The sequence below is a fragment of the Ochlerotatus camptorhynchus genome, unplaced genomic scaffold, assembly GCF_037179485.1.
Source record: "Ochlerotatus camptorhynchus isolate MF236.1 unplaced genomic scaffold, CSIRO-AGI_Acam_v1.1 ptg000251l, whole genome shotgun sequence".
Lineage (NCBI taxonomy): Eukaryota > Metazoa > Arthropoda > Insecta > Diptera > Culicidae > Ochlerotatus > Ochlerotatus camptorhynchus.
In genome coordinates, this window is record NW_027040741.1 from 4,908,802 (window position 1) to 4,926,940 (window position 18,139).

Sequence of the window (18,139 nt, forward strand, 5' to 3'; positions counted from 1 at the left end):
CAGCAACGACTGAGCATCTGGCGTTTGCATCACGGTCTGACCGGTGTTGACCGTCTCCTTTATGAAACAGTCTAAAAACAGACCAGCCTTATCCAGATCGGACGAACGAAATAATTTGCATTTGTACCTTCAGCAAACCACTGAAACTGTCATTAAGCGGAGATTGGCTGGTTTCCGATTCATAGCAGTAATTTTATTCAGCGAAAGGTTCGAAATTTCATTCAAGCATACTTAATTTAAACTGCATCGTTTGATGGTGTAATTCGGGAACTACCCGGAAGAAAATGATCTTTTATGGGAACGATTGAGCTTCCAGCTGTTCCATTACATATGCGAAATGTTGCAAAACAGTTCCGCACACTTCCTTAGTAAATGCTTCCAATCCAGCGGGAGAAAATTGCCTGGAAGAAAGCTGAAGTAAACCTCGTTGCAATGATCGAACAACGCAACTATCGAAAGATAAACAAACTTTGACGTTTAACTTTTTGCATGCAATTTTGCCTCCATAAATGCTGCCATAAATCTTAACGGGTTAGGATCAAACAAAAGCGCTTTAGATAAATACAATTCAGTCAGGAAGTTTTCTTCATAAAAGCCATTTTAAAACCTATTGAATTTGTTAGAGATTTCATTAAAGCAAAACAGCTTTTTCACAAATGGTCCCATGAAAACCAACTTTTAAGCCACCGCCATATTACAATTATTTTGTTTGATTCTTACAATCGCTTTCAATGTGTATTTCCTTGGATAAAACTTTAATTTGGTCAAATTAGCAATGAACAGATGTTTGAAATACGATAATCATAAAAAAATATCTCGGCTGAGCTTAATGATTATTCTGAAGAATAACTTTTTTTTTCTCCATTAAAAACAATAAGCAAAATCAACGTTTTCCGAGGTCAGACTTATTTTTTTCGCAACTACGCAACTTTAAGAGAACAATTTTAATTATTTTGGAAATTGAATAGGATTTATATATGATCAGATTATATTTCAATTATTTTGTTAGGATCGGATGGTATTTAATTCTTTTCTACCTTAATTGATGATTTTTCTAGTAGATTCAGCAAGCGGCTAGCGAAAATGACTTTAAAAGTTTTTTATTGTTGCCAAATAGCTTTTATTGTAGCTTGAATACGGGTTTCCTTTTTGCAGCAAATCAATCTTGAAGAGCTTCGAAAATATACCCTTCAGAACCTTCTCCAGGTTGGGCCAACTAGACAGATTCTAGTCTTAATGAGGATTTGGTGGATGCATCAATGGCAAAGTAGCTTTGACCAGGGTTTTATGGATGTTGTTTTATAGTAGTTTTGGATTACTTCATAAAACTTAAAATGTTATTTGGGCTGATTAGGTTAACAGAGTAACTCGTTTGAGGAATTCCGTTAAACTTCAAATTAGGCTCGTAATAGAGCATTTTCAGGTCAAACTAATACATATAAGACTCTACAGTCTCTGATTTCCTTGTAACAGTGTTAAATTATTCGCATTGGACAAACACTCATATATGTGCAGGGATTTAGTTAATTTAAATCTCTTCCCGTAACGTGGGTAAATTACATTTTACTGGTTCGTTACCGTTGCAAGATCTACATCATGAAACTCTGACTCATAGCTTTTCTTGTTGACGGTTGTGAGTCTGCTATTTAACAATTTTATCTAAATGAACTCGTCATTGAGACAGTACTAACGGATATTTTTGGTCGCTATTGAAAATTTAGTCGATTGCTGAATTTATGTATGGGCCCAAATTAGGGGCATTTAGGCCAACACTAGGGGAAGGACAGCTCCAAGCATCAGCATCAATACCGATGGTGGAAATATTAAATATTCTAATTTGTGTGATATTTGCGAATCTTATACTTAGTCTGACAGTTGTTTTTTTGTTTTTGGCTATTTTTGATTTTAAGTGTACATTTGACATTCTTTTAATCTAAAATAGATTTCACACGAGAGGCAAGTCATGCCTTGATGATCTTTCTGGCCGAAACAAAAAATCAGATTTGAATCTGCCATAGACACCTCCTTCACGGATACGAGTTTTGTTCATTTAAATCAAAAATTTAAATGTTTATACTCTAAGCATATGAATTATTCAAAGTAAATTGAAAGGATGTTTAAAACTAAAATATTTAGGTTTGAATTAAGTTCAAAAGCATGTTTATTTCAACAATATCGAAATATCAATTGTATTTGGCAGTATCTGTCACTGAAGTGTTTCTGTTTGACTGACAATGATCGGTTACGTGGCGAATACGAATAAGAATGGAATCATTGGCGGTGATAAGGCGCAGAAGATCAAGCAGAAAACGGTAGTTCTTTCATTGGCCATTTTGCAGAATTTGGTAGTGGCCAATGAGATCAAGAGCTGGACGGAGCGACACTGGAGCTGGTGAATACAGAACATTCGTTGTTACCGGGGGTTTTCCGGAAGATTACCCATCATTCGTGGTGAAATACTGGTCTCTGGATGAAAGGCTGATCCTTGCATACGGATGTGATTGGTGATTTAACCTAATCGCGCACTTTTATTTATTTCATCGCACATTCGAAAATAATTTATAATAATAAATAGAAAATCATGCTAAACATTAAATATGTGTAAAATAAACTTCAAAATCATGTTTAAAATAAATATATTTATTTTTGATTACAAAGCTGTCAAAGCAAAAATATTCACGTTCACGTTTTAAACATTGATGTCACATGACTTTAAACATTAAATACGTTTGAAATCAATCTAATTTATTTTTGTGGCCAGAACAAACTGAGTTTCCGTTTATATTTACCTCAAATATTTTTATTTCGATAAAAAAAATTTCTGCGTGTTCAGCCTTCGCCTTATAAAATTTTGGTTCTGGAAGCTGTCCGAAGTCGGCTTTTATACAGGATTCATCATCCATAAGTATGCACCCACTGGACTTGGTCAGCAAGTTGTCATACAGCTTTCGAGCATGGGTTCTAGCTACGGTATTCTGCCTGTAAGCCTTCGTGGTAGCGAATTCACTACACTGTACTACCAACAATCAATACGAAACTATCGATTTTAAATTGGCTCACTACTTGACCAGCCTATTGGTCCCAAGCAAATCGATTACGTACCCCATTCTAGTCGAAATTCTAGTACTATATAATGTTTGTTTTGATTCGCCATGAAAGTTTGACAGATAAAATGAGGGGTTCGTGGATTTTCCTATGTTTCGAGGGGTGCATCGATTAGCTTGGGACCGAAGATAGTACCAGAGCTGAGCCAAAAACTTGAGCACTTTTCTTCGGAACCTACTAGTCTTAGAGTTACCTCTATGGTAATCGTCAAAATCGTCAATCGTCAAAAGACAAATTGAAGGTAAATATATGTGTATCTTGCTAAACTTATCAAGGCTGATGGATAATCACGATTAACTTATGAAAATGGCATATTTTCTACAAAAAAAATGATTTTTATGAAAGTAAATTTGAAATATCTCGAAAACGGTTATATTTAGGAAGTTTATTGATATGAGCACTATCGTTTGAAATGATTTTTATATTCATATACTGACATCAAACTGAACATTTTGCCATAAATAATGAAAGTTTCAAAAATGCCTTAAAAGTTGCTCTTAGAAAAACTTTTTTATTAAAAGTTTGTCCATCCTGGAGTTGTTTTTAAAACTTCTGCTTTCTATTTAAGTTTTTATTAAAAAAATATAAAAAAAAATCAAATATACGTTTTTTTTTTGTTATTTGAATTTTAAGGTTTATTTTCAATTTTTTTTTTGTAAAAAAACGAAAAAATTTCATGTATATTTTTTTTATAAAGCCTTATTAGTTTCCTACAACTCCTTCTTAGTAAATTTTTTTCTACAACCAACTGTTTTCGAACTACATTTTTTTTTTAAGTATGTGTTTCAAAAACACATAGGCCCTTTTCAAAAATTACCCTTGAGTCAAAAGGGTCTCCTCTCCTGCGGAAAATACTTGGTCTATCATACTGAAAATATTTGCCAAGTATCATCCAGATCGAAGATGGTCGAGCACGATTTCAGGTTTTTTCAGCTCATTCTGGATGGAATCCCTCAGTATACATGCATGAATTTCATGTCCAATTGGTCCAATTTGGTGCAGTGCTTGCCAAAAACCTCGTTATGGTTCGTCTTATCCTGTTGGTGATGCACTATAACATAGTAGCCAGGATTGTTAGGCCTATTCTTCGTACCATGTATACCAATGTTACCAGAAGAATATCATCTCCGTAATCAATTAATTACTAATTATTCTGACATCCATTTAAAATATGATCTTCCGCAAAGTTGTAACTGGGGAAATGTCACATTAGTAAAGATAGCAAACTTATCCGTATAACATTAAGGTGAAGGGCGTACAAAACGTTCACTTTTCACATAGTAATTCCCATATAAGTATGAGTTCGCATCCAAATGAGCTCAAGTTTTATGAGAAATATCAGGATCTGATCTGCAATCGATTGATCTTGATGGAGCAAAAACGACATTTTGAACCACCATAACACCGATAACACCGATTTGGGTAAATAAAATACATATTAAACAGTTCAAGCAATTCAACAAGAGTCACATTCGTATTCCTACTTCATCATTTCGAGAGAAAACCCTCGGTAGACACAGCGTCAAAAAGCGGCCCTGTTTTGCAGGTTCACCTGAAACACTTTTATTCAATTGTCTACTTACTGCTCGGCGGAACGGAAGCCACTGAACCCAACTTTACGTCCCTCTGGAGAAAGGATAGCCTGGTTTAGTAAATCCTTTTTTCTTTAACCATCAGTCTCATCTTGGAAGAAACCCTTCTTACAGTGAATGAATCTTCAAGTGGCTGTTTATCCTAAATTTTGTTTGCGCTGGCATTGGAAATTGAGTGCACTTGTTTTGCTGGGACCGACTGAATGGGGATTTAGAAGAATCCACTTCCGAGCGGAGATATCTTCCATTTCGAGCACCCGCTGAGCCAAATTTTTCACTGAGATTTCAAGAGACTACCGTTGCTACACACGCACACGCCGCAATCAAGCAGTCGCTCCCGATTGGCTCACCACGTAAAGCCATATGGATGGTTGGTCATGAATTTTTAAGAAGCTTCTACCAAAATAAAAAAAAAGGTTTCTTGTTGTGCGTGGTGTAGCGAAAAACGTGGAGCTGAAGTATGCAAATAAATTGTTCCCAACAATCGGAAAAAAGAGTGCCGGAAGCGGATACGCCTTTTGTCCTTCTCGGATCAGGATTGCGTATGTAAGTTTTTTTTTTGTGTTGGAAACCGGGATCTGCGTTTGTTGTGAAAAAGTGGACGAATGAATTGAAAGGATTTTTTATATGAATTATGTAATTCAACTATGTGCTGCGTATATGGACTGCATGCTGAAGCAGATTAAAATTAGTTCTCTTTACTTTTAATAAGAGTGTAGCTATATCCATAGGACAACATTAGGTATACATTCTTCAGCAAAGTTGTTGCTAAACTAATTCCGAGAACCTTTTAAACATTTTTTTTTGTTGTATCTGTGGAATTGCCTTATTTAGCGCAATTTGCCTCAATTGAGTTAGGGTGTCTAAAACAGCATTTTTGCTCTATTTTTGTATTTCGAATTTCTCAGCAAAGTTGTCTTGTAACTTTAAGAACTTCTGAAGACGCAACTTTTGCCGCGAAGAACTCGTCGATATCTTTTACTTATGCCTGCTTTTTGTCTGGTTAGGTTCAATATACGCATAAAACGAATAGTAAACCAGGTCTGGATCTAGATCACGTGTAATGCAAGAAGGCATGGAGCACGCAGAGTTTATTTTTGGTTTTACCACAGCTGATTCCCTACTCAACAAGAAGGAAGCGTTCCATTTGAAGGCGTTCAGCATAAGTAGAATTCTCAGCAGGAATCATATTTTTATGTTTCCAGTATTTATCATAAGAGTTGCGCAGGAGTCAAATTTTTAAGGTTTGAAACAAGTAGGGGAAATGGATGTAATGTCGGCCTTAATGCCTCTTATTTGGGCCCATACATAAATTCAGCAATCGACTAAATTTTCAAAAGCGACCAAAAATATCCATTAGTACAGTCTCAATGACGCGTTCATCTAGATAAAATTGATAAATAGCTTATTTTTAGCGATGGGCCCAATCTTAGATCCATAGGACAACATTAGAGCCATTTCCCCTATATATTTAAAAATAGAAGGGTCTGAGCCTAGAGGAAGCTTGACGTAGAAACGCTTGTGGACGGAACAAATATGTTGATCATTAAGTTCTTAACTCTTTCCGTTTTTGAATTGGTGGTCCTGAAAATGGCCGGTTGTTTTTCAAATGGTGACCACACCAGTGCAATAGTGAATGCCGACCGAATGACGGCGACCTAGTCATGCTGCTTTTTGCGGGAAGCCTTTCCTCCGGGGTCGATGTGGGTGTTTTCGTCGTCGTCGTCGTCTTCGTATTTGTGCGATTCGTGCTGTTCGTGCTCCGTTGCTCGAAAGTAAATGACGAAGAAAACTTGATCTTTATTTCTTGTGTTTGTGTGGTTTACATGTATAACTTATCAAGTGACACAGAATATTTAAAAAAAACTTTCTAATGAAGAGCCAAACACGGTGGGACGGATCCGTAAGCAGAGACACTTACGCGAAACCCACGGGAGTGATAGAGAATCTCCTTCCAGAAGTAAGTTAATACAACCAGAAACCAAATCAAGCCATCGTGTGGCAGAACGTCCCAATATATGGGGAGAAGGGCCCGCCCTCTATCCACGAAATGCTAGCAACAGGGTATTGGCAATCCCACTCTCCCCATCCAAATCGCTTCAATCGGATGCCCTGATCGTCCCTCCCGAACCCCGATACATATATCTTACTGATCGAGCAAGAAGCACCCAGCTGCAGTTTTAGCACTATTTGTAAAAAGTTCAAAATTAACTTAAATCTAAAAACTTTCCAAAGTTACACTTCTCAAGACATTAAGTATGTTTTTTTGTACTCTATGTTTAAAACATTTTCGGTGTCGGTCATTGAATATTTCCAAGTCCCCGGCAAGATGACAGATAACCTTAGTTTCACGTACCCACTTGCAAATAGTAGATGTCGCCACACAACGTAAACAAAGGGTTTGTCCTTCACCACCGCAACGGTGTTTCTGTATGAGAAACAAAATTTTTGTTTCACCATGTGTGGATGTCAAACAACAGGCAAGAATGCCAAATGAAAAGAGCGAATTCATGAATTTCGTGGTGAAATTCAATAAATCCATACAAATTGAACCGATTGAATGAGTTTCATCTTATATCATCGAATGGCAATCAAAATACTTTGATTTCTTCAGTTCTATTTTGCTCTTGAATTTGATCAGCCTTCAGAATATTGCTTTGAACATAGTTGTGAAATGAAGGTTTACTTTCCCGTGTTTCTCCTACGGGATAAGTAAAGTACACGGCTGAAATTGGCCTTCGACAGACGTACAAATTACACCGTTGTACTATCGTTGTATTCTTTTAAGCTAGTAACTCAAATTGTACATTATGCAGTACTAGCTGCACAAGTTTGTCGGATTAGCCGGAGGATACTGTAATAAGTACGCTCTTACTTGCTGAAAAACCATTCTTTCTTTGTGCATAAACTTTTTTTCAGTTTTTTGGTGACAGTCGTCCATACTTTTACTAGAGTACTGTAGTCGAAATCACCGAAAGTATTATCGCTCAATTCTCTTTTGTTTCGATTAATTCGATGACAACCACATATTTTCGATTTACAAATCATACGTTTAAGCATTTGCTCAAAGACATACGAGATTACATAAAAAAATAATTAACTGATTATGAATTGTGCATACGACTGAATATTAAAATGACTGGACTTCCTATGTCGCTAATGTTAATTTTGACGTCGGACTTCACGTGTACCACACGCGCGTTCTGGTTTGGTGGGCACGCGACAATAAGGTGAATTTTAAACTTGCATTTCATTTACGATATCAAGAGCAAATTTTCATTATGTCGTAAGTAACATTCGCACCAATCCGAGAAAAATAAAGTTTTGTTTTGATGACCGAAAAGTTATTCCTATTTTCATTTAAACTCGTATAATCTCATAGTGATAGCAATGTTTAACATATTTAGCAGGGTTTTAATCATACAAATGCAAATCACTAGCTTTCATGCTAAAAAACACTGGTTTTTGAGTCAAAAGTTATTATACGTCGTTTAGTGGCCCCTATTGTTACTTAAGTTAAAGTGTATTTACCAGGATATTCGGGAGAATTATCAATTACGTCTCCTTACGTGCAGCCCATTCATCATTTTAGGACCACCGAAATCATCTTAGCAACAAACAGTTCGATTTATTCTCTTTAATAATGAGAAAGCGAAACGACGAACGTACACTTTTCACGGGTTTCTCAGCGCTGTTACTTAAGTCAAACGGCATCTCCATAGAAATTGGGTGACTTAAGTAACATCGAAAACTATTTTGATCGGAAGGTGATTACGTCAAAAAGCAATTTGACTGGTAAATAAATTTAAAAATGGGAATTGGTCCTATATTCGGACAGTATATAGTGTAATAGCAGGAGAATCGATTGACACTGATAGCTCGACTTTGTTTACCTTTGTTACATTCGACGTAATGAAAATTTGCTCTTGATATATAATTTCCGCACTCGTCCTATTCAGATAACACTTCTGAAAACTTGTGAGTTTGACAGAACCACCAGAACCAAATTATCTCGGTACACTGGAAATATACTGGAGTTGTCAAGTTGCCCCCGGGTTGATAAAAATATATGTTTCATAAATTATTTATGGCTTCTCAAAAAATAATATAACCGACAGTTCTCGTTCTCCTTTTTTATACCGCAAAAAAACATGTATAGATATAAAAGTTGGCGATGATAAAATTGCATTGATGTGAAAATAATGTCTTGTTTTTTAACATATCACATTTAATTTTTTTTTTCATGTTTGATCATATTATAATTTTTTTTAATCTGTTTATATCTTGGTTTTAAATACTCTGAAAAATTTGAATCCTTTTTTTTTTCTTTGGTTTGTTTTTTCCGTCGATCTTGTTTTCCGTGCTGAGCACCAATGCTACCGACGTGCCAGGAAGGCAGCTCCCACACCTGGACCCTACCTATCGACCCATCAACTCATGAACCGGGGACCAACGGCTTTACTTCCCATCCTAAGGAAGGCGTGATCAGAGATGTTATGCCTCAGAACATCCCGGCGGCGCCGACTGGGATTGAACCCAGCCCTGCTGGGGTGAGAGGTTATCACGCTTACCACTACACCACCGGCGCCGTTGAAATTTGTATTCTGTATATCTTTATTCTGTCACCCGACTCCGCGTCAGCAGTGCAGCGTAAACTAATGTATCCTTGCCAAACGCGCAGCTACTTTTATATATCTCATTGATGTGAGTGTATCTTGATATGGAGCCCTAACAAAACTCCACTATTGAAGGAGAGGCCTCACATACGCTGCGTCTAGCGTTTGTAAGGAGCATTGAAGTGCAAACTAAATATTTTGATAAACTCAAGGATGTAGTTTCATTCATAGATAATGTTAGTAATGTGATCAACAATGGACAATTTAACATAACACGTAAGTCCCTAACTTGACAGCATCTCCCAACTAACAATTTTCACAATGTAAACGCTTTACTCATTTCATTTATACAGCCTCAAGCTGTATTCAAACGTTATACGATATGAGGAAACCTTTACTCAACTTCTATACAAGCAAATCTGGCGAACTTAGTCAGCTACTTATGGCTGTTGGAACGGTCAGGAGAAGCTCTTATTGCATATCCATTAACGCTTCTATACAACTGTTATCCTGCTGTTTAGTTGTGTGTGAACTTGAAAGGCGCTTATTCAACCTTTTCCCGGTTATCCAATAATCACTACACAGCTTTCTCTTGAAGTCGGGTTAAATACTGTTTACGCTTTTTTATGAAGGAATTTGTTGAGTTTATTTTGCTGTGAATCAAATTAATCGAAATTAGTTACAAATCATCACCAAATTATTTACCCTGCACCGGAACCTGGAATCGAACTCGAGACGACCTCATTGGCAAACCTTGACACTACCAACTGTGCTACGCCAACACTTTGAACTTATGTAAACAAATCAACATTCCCTTCTACAACAAAATTGCTGAGTAGAGGCTTTATAATAGTGCACACGAATCACTTTTCTCGACTAGTTATAAAAGAACAGAGTAAAAGCTGTAAAACTGCACACGTCTAAAAATAAACCTAGTTGACTGTGAAAATGCTTCCGAAGTTGCTCTAACACAGTTTATAAGCTGAGTACTGCTTGTTTAGTTGTTGAAAAAGCACATTTGATGTTTATGTTATTCAGCAAGAATGGTTGGTTGTTTAGAAGCCATTAAATGAGTAATATATTCACTTTGTTAGCTTTGTTTTGCAGCTACAAGTTGAAAGTTGATTAGTGTGTGTATAGAAGTGACATTAGCGTTTATTGGCTGATGTTATTCAGTGCGACTGACAAATTGAATAATGGTTGTGAGAAAGTTGAGTAAACGCTCTCCAAAACTATTTTGCTAGCTTTTGCTTGTAGCTGTATCTGCAGCTTCTTTTCAGCTACTTTACAGCACAACGCTGGAAAAGTTGGCTTACAAAGCTGAAAATGTTAGTTGGGCTAGTCTATACACACCAAAAATCTGAATCGAGTTCCAGCAAAATTAATTGCTGAACTGCTTCCAGCAAAAACATTTCTTGCTGAACAACCAGCAATCCATAAAAAATGCTGGATTTTACAGTAATCTGTTTGAAACGTCAAAGTCGACCGAGCCATCGTTCACTTCGCTGCAGGTTATTTTTATTTTTCGAGTCAAGAAGTGTACGACTTTGAAATCATCCCATTAATTACATAAATGGTATTTTAATCATGGAGTAAGAATTTTTAACTTTGAGTTGACTAAGTTTAAAATGTTATTTTCTCTTTATTTATAGCCTTTTCATTTGCATAAAACTATAGATTGGCCTATGGAATGTGCTCAAAATAAGCCCAGTTTTTTTTATCGTTTGTTAAAAAATTGTCTTCATATGAGAAAATAAAGTTTTGTACGATTATAATACAGCACGCCAGTGTACTTAAGTGTTTTTCAGTAAAAATTCTATCAAGAATTTTATAAAAAAATAAACAAGTGAGGATTACTGTTCTTCCAGCAAAGCGATCGGCATTACGCTATGCTGGATAATCAGCATACATTTCTGGTTTTACAGCAAACTGCTGTCAGTTTGACTTTGGGCCTAATTGCTGATCGTCCAGCAAACAGTATTTTGCTGGATGGATTGCTGAACTTCCAGTTCGGCAAAATCCAGCAAAATATTGCTGGATTCCAGCAATAAAAAATGGGTGTGTAGTCATGGTTTTATTCCCTTTATTTAAGAAACTATCAACCTTTGACCGTATCTTAAGTGCAATTTGAATACTTTCATTCTCCACGTTTATAACTGGTTTCACTCTAGCCAGAATAAGTTAACCTCATTCGCGGTTTAACTATCTGACTTTGTGCTAGCTTTTACCCTAGATAAAATCAAAATACATAGGTGTATACAAATCACGAAAATGAACTCGAAAACAAAGACTTTTAAGCATGTATGCATGCAAATAGAACATCCACAAAACACCAACTGAGTGAATATGGCAAAAGAGCACAAAAAAAAGACACATCGCCTGATCCATCTGAACCTCTAAGGCAATACAAGGTTTGGTCTGTGCTGCTGTGATATCATGTGGCTGGTTGGTCATTCGAGTCAAATAGAAAAGAAAATAGATACAAAGCAATTTGTTTCAATTGGGACAAGGCTTAGATTCCACTCATCCCCTAGCAGATGCCAGCGTTCAGTTGACTTCAGTGCTGCATAGACTTTTGTGACGTTTGTGAATAGCACATGTATTAGTGCAGAACTTTGGGTAAATTCAAAGGTTTTCTTGCACTAATATTTATAATTTACCCAAGTTCTGCACTAATATTTATGCATTTCACAAACGTCAGCGAAATTTATTATTTCAGCAATATCACGTGAAATTTCGCGATTCTCACTGACGAAACCCCGTATTGAAATGCTGACTGACAAAGTATGATGCGTCACGGCGTGCGTTGCTTTGCTTCGTTGTTTGTTATAAGTAGATATTGTCGCAGACTGTTATTTTTCTTAATGTCAACAACATGTTATTCCCGTTTTTCCTCATCGTTTTGGTTGTTGTTTTGTTGTATCCGAGTTGTCTGACTGAAGCATTTGTGATGCAATTTTTGTTTTGTAACACTTCGTATGATAACGGTGTTGCAAAGGCCGTCATAGTAGCCAAAATTCATACACTGACGGTGACAATTTTCAGAACTGATTGATTTTATTTTGAATAGCAAAATTCCAACATGGACCAACTTACTGAACGTTTATTTTGCAGTTCAAGTTAGTTGAACATCAAATTGAATCATCTATACCTAGCTTTATTATATTAATTGGCTAGCAGTGACTTAATACGTTTGTATGACCAACGAAAAACTTACTCTTTTCGCTTTCGATTAGTGATGGAAAATTTTCGGGCATGCAGAACACTATAACTTGATAATTATTCGACATTTTTATTAACACCGAATAAGTGCACACACAAACCAAACGGTATTCACAAAGAAGTATAAATTTCTAGCACCCCATCATATGCCGTGATTCATTACATGTTATGTATAGAAGCACTGGCGTGCGCAGCCCTCTTCATTTGAAGAGGCCCGCCTTCCAAAAGGGGGCACTTCAAAGCTTTGAGGGCGCCAATAATTTTGAAGAGTTAATGTTAACTTACTTACATTTTCCTTTCTTTCCAGATTTTCACGATTTCCTTTGAAAAATTTTGAGGTTTAACGAAAACTTTTAAAAACTGGTGTTTGTTAGACACACATCTTATTAAAAATTTAGATAAAGTAAATAATTTAACACTGACACGAAGATCTCTGTAAAATAATTCTTCAACTGAATTATGTTTTGAACTCCACGTCCAAGTAAAAGAGATTTTAGATGCAGCTTTGAAACTTTCAATGCACCAAAAGCTAACCATTTAGCTAACACTAAGTTTAACGTGGTTTTACAATTACCTTCCTGGTATCCCAATCAACAAACGGTTACTATTTAAATATTCTAACAGTTGGCCTTTTACAACAAGTTCCAAAATTTTCTCTAATGTGTGCAAGAGATGAACTAGCCTATGGCTAAAAATCTCTTTAATAAAGAAAAAAAATCTAATGTGTGCAACATGTTGATGGGACGAAACTCTTCGGCTTTAATCGTCCCAGCCAGTTTTTGTATAGGAACTAAAGATTCGTTCCAAATTTGTGGCTCTTGAATAACTTTAGCATTAACATTATCTACTCCAGCCGGTTTTTTTCTAAAGAAAACCAAATATTTTTATGTTCATCTAATGTAATTGATGAAAACCATCAAATCTACAGTTCCTATAAATCGACTGTTTAATTTCGTCCGGTACATCAACCAGTTCAATAGATTGATTGATCAGCGAAACGCTCTCCACGAAATAGTCATAAAACTTAGAAGCAATTCCTGGTTCTAACTGTTCTAATATGGGTCATTCCAGCTCAAGTGAGTACAGCACCTGTGGTCTATGTCACCGATTTGAGCCAAACTTGGCCGAAACGCTTATTTTGGCATTCTGAACAAAGGCCCTTTTTATTTTGCTCTAAAGTGCCTAGATCCTTCTCGGCTACAACCCTGGATTTTCAAGATTTTTTTTTTAATTTCATCTTTCAGAAAAGATTACTTCACAACCAAATAAGCTATTCGTGATCTTAGAACGTCAATTTGAAGGTTATTGAATGTAGATTATTATGGGTGCACCCACATTTTGTTTTTGTTATAATAACTACAGTAAACAGGCTGATTACTAATAACTACAGTAAACAGGCAAACTTTCACCACACTTTTGAAAACTCTTCTACTTGATGTGTTTCCAAGGGCACAAATGGACAAATAAATTTTGAGATATGACCAGATGAGTGAGAGGTAGTTTTGAGCTTTTCTGGTGAAAAATCAATGCTTTTTAATATATTTTCATTTTTTCTTGAATGCCTTCACGCTGATGGCACAATAATATGAGGAGCATCAGGAGGGCGCATAGGGTATGAAAAACAAATCATTTGAAGGGGTCATGGCCTGCCCTGCCCCCCCCCCTTGTGCACGCCACTGTATAGGAGCTACAAAATTAAAAAAAAACTTATAGTTCTCGGTTGGGTGTAAATCATTGCGTGGAAAAACATGATAAAATTGGATAATTTTCCCCATAGAATATTTTTAAATCAATCGATTTAGGAACGAAATAACCCAAACTAACTTTTGGTGACGAAAAATGCGAGGTAAACGAAAGTTGAATATTTCGCCACTTCGGTCATGACGTGTGGCTACAGTGTTGGGAAAATATCAAAAAATCAAATCTCACCAACGCCCAAGATCACGCTTGATTTTCGTAGACAAAAATCAACAAGCAAACAACTGCGGTTGGTTTTGCACGCTATGATATCGCAGCTCGGAATATCAAGCTAACAAAACTCTCCATATGCAAATCTCACCAAACTGTGGTGAGATTGAGTTTAATGATTTTTGCTTTACTCCCGAATGCAACCGAAACTTCCATAACGGCTTGCAGCAGTCCCTTCGCGTCTGCCATCGGTAAAGATTAAAAAGAGATAACAAACTATGCTTTCTCTTTCTAAGAAGACTATGTGTAATGGAATCATTTTTGTGTCGAGTCAACTCTCAGCTTGATTTTTGCACGTTGTGAATTGTCTCGGAGTATCGAAGGAACTTGTAAAATCAATATCAAGCATGATATTTTGTTCCAATATCACGCGTGATATTGCGAGCGCATGAGAACGGAAAAATATCAATTGATTTCTGATTTTGACAACACTGGTGGCTACTATATAAAAGTTTCAATTGCTATTTAGACACATTTAGATACATTTTTAAGGTTATGGTGGCTTATCGTGATAAGATTTGAAATCGTCTTCTATAACATGAGTTGCATGGGTACTAACCACTTCGTCAGGTCCACTCTCAGAAACAACGATGTATGTATTTACAATAAAAATTTAACGCTTAACTTAAATCATAAATTATGTGACATTTCTGCTCACGCGCCTTGATTTGAGTGTTGACAATAAAAACCTAAATGGTGTGAATTATCTCACCTAATCAACGACAACACCATTCATCGATTTCAGTTGCTTTTGAGTCGTCAACGTGTCATCTACAATAATTCACGATGTTTAAAATTGTAAGTAATGATGGAGATTTAAAACATGCATCTGACTATAAACTGATCATTCTTGTTTCCAATAGGGCTTTATAATAATGCTGATTGTCACCACTGCCGCTCATATAAGCAGTCTGCCAACAGAGGATGCTTCTGATAATCCAAATCGTGAGAAAACACAGGAATCAAGTGAATCAAACACTTCCATCAATGCCAACAGTGATCAGCTAAATATTGACGATGAAACCACGGAAAAAGAGCGTACAAAGATTGTCATCGATTCCGATTCGATAGGATCAGCTGTTTTCCATGCTCTTACGGACAGAACAAAGCGTCAAACAGGCCCGATGACTCCATGAGCTACAGCACCGAGTGATAGATTTTTTTTGTATGGATGGGATAGATTATTACGACACTATTGCGCGTTTCACAACAAATTGGACAAATAAGCGCGTTTTCACTTATTAAAAAGTGTGATAAAACTTGGTGTCTTCGGTGCACTTATTCCTAATGATGCAAGCAATAAGTGCTCCGAAGACATCAAAACGATTTGACGGAAACGTGCACTTTTATCACACTTTTTGCATTTTTGGGCAGTCCAGTTTCAGATGCAATTAGCAATTTTATTTTTAAGATTGATCATGTGAAGGGAATGAAAATATATTTATTGCAAAAATTACTAATTAGGAAAAGTGATCTGAAAATAGAACAAATAATTTGTGGGGTTACGGGATGTAAACTAAGCCTAGCTCCTCAACTCAGCGTATCGTTCGAAAAATTTTAATTTTAGCGTTAAGTAGTTTTTTTTTTTTTCCTTTGGTTTGTTTTTTCCGTCGATCTTGTTTTCCGTGCTGAGCACCAATGCTACCGACGTGCCAGGAAGGCAGCTCCCACACCTGGACCCTACCTATTGACCCATCAACTCATGAACCGGGGACCAACGGCTTTACTTCCCATCCGAAGGAAGGCGTGATCAGAGATGTTATGCCTCAGAACATCCCGGCGGCGCCGACTGGGATTGAACCCAGGTCTTCTGGGGTGACGTTAAGTAGTTAATTGACGGCAAAAATTCGTGCGCCGGCGCCGGTGGTGTAGTGGTAAGCGTGACTGCTTTCTAACACCCCGATGGGTCTGGGTTCAATCCCAGCCGAGGTCGGTGGGATTTTTCTGAGGCATAAAAATCTCTGGTCACGTCTTCCTTCGGAAGGGAAGTAAAGCCGTTGGTCCCGGCCCATGTTTGTTGAATGGGTGCGATATCCTACGCAGGTGTGGAAGCTGCCTTCCTGCACATTCGATTGCCGTCAATAGATGGCAATCGATGTCCGTCGGTGATTGGCACTAGATTGCGGAACAGAGACCGACGTTAAATAAAGGAAAGAAAAAAAAAAAGAAAAAAAAAATTCGTGCAAGCGTTCAATTGTTTTAATCAATTCTTCAAGTGACAGTTACTCTGAATCACCCTCTATACACATGCAGGAAAGGTATCCCTGTGACCATTATGCTAGATATAATCTTGCAACCGTTTTAATCACTGAATATCAAAATATGGGCTCTGAACTGTATTGTATCAATATGCAACTGGATCTGCAAACTTTGTGATGACACTGATGACAGTATGGTAACTTAGTTGTATATTTTAAATATTGGTCAGTTTATGCTCAACATGTTTATAGCGTTGATTGTACATTCTTACGGAAATGCATAAAATATCAAACAATGTACCAGGATATCTCTACCAGTTGCTCATCTACATGTTGCGAGTATCCCAACTCAGCATTGATGTTGTCTCACAGATTGATACATCTCTTTGGAAGTATATGTTGTCACTACGAGTTGACAACAACATTTATAGCCACAACTTCCGGAATCACATCCCATACACTCTGAGTGAATACACTTCGCACTAAAACTCAAATCGAAACGAAATTGGATTTTGTTTACGTTGCCATTGAGATGTGCTTTCCATTGCTGATGGATACCACAAAGTTCACCGCAATTTCCCAAGCTCTCTAGTGGTCCACCAAAACCGGTGGGGTGATGGCGTGAGCGGTTGTGAATCAGTGTTCGGTGAAAATTAAAAACGACCTTTCAAATGGAGGAAGTGTAAATTGAATGGACTGGTTCTCACACTAGACACACATACAGTACGAAGCGGTAGATTGTGTGAACGTGGTCAAACACTAATACCACATTCATTTATGAATACTCCAACACCACTCCATTGACCATTGGGATTCGCTTAGACATACTATATGGAAAATCGCTTACCAGCCCGGTATGTACCACCGGAAAGCAAGTTTTTAGTTGGCCAAGTTCGCCACAAATATTGTATTATAACGGAATGAATATTTTATATCGATTTTATCGGGGGTTAGCTCTCTGACGATGTGGTTTTTCACATCGGTGGATAACATGCAAGGAAAGGGGCAAGCATCGAGGACTGGATGCGGGACATTTCGATGGTGGGTCGACAAGCCGTCGGCATGTTTGAGCAGCAAAATAGATTATCGAGCAATTGCTTGACGTTTTTTGTCTCGATGCATATTTAATTTGGTTTTGTTCAGCAATGAAATCGTGACACGTGATGGGAAAAGTTGCAATGTCACGTGGTACCCAGTGAGCTGTTGTGTCTGTATTTGTGTTGCTACCTTTTGCGGTGCTGAATTTGATGGATCGAAATTATAGCTTTAACAGTCAGTTTATTTTTTAACGTTGAAAAAGGTGATGAAAGTATAAATTTCTAAAACAAAAACAGTGCGTTTATCAATATTAAATGTATGAAAACACCTACTCAACAGCTTCGAAGCCTAAATCTATTTTGCATACGGCATCATCAAACAAATTATGCCCTGTACCCCG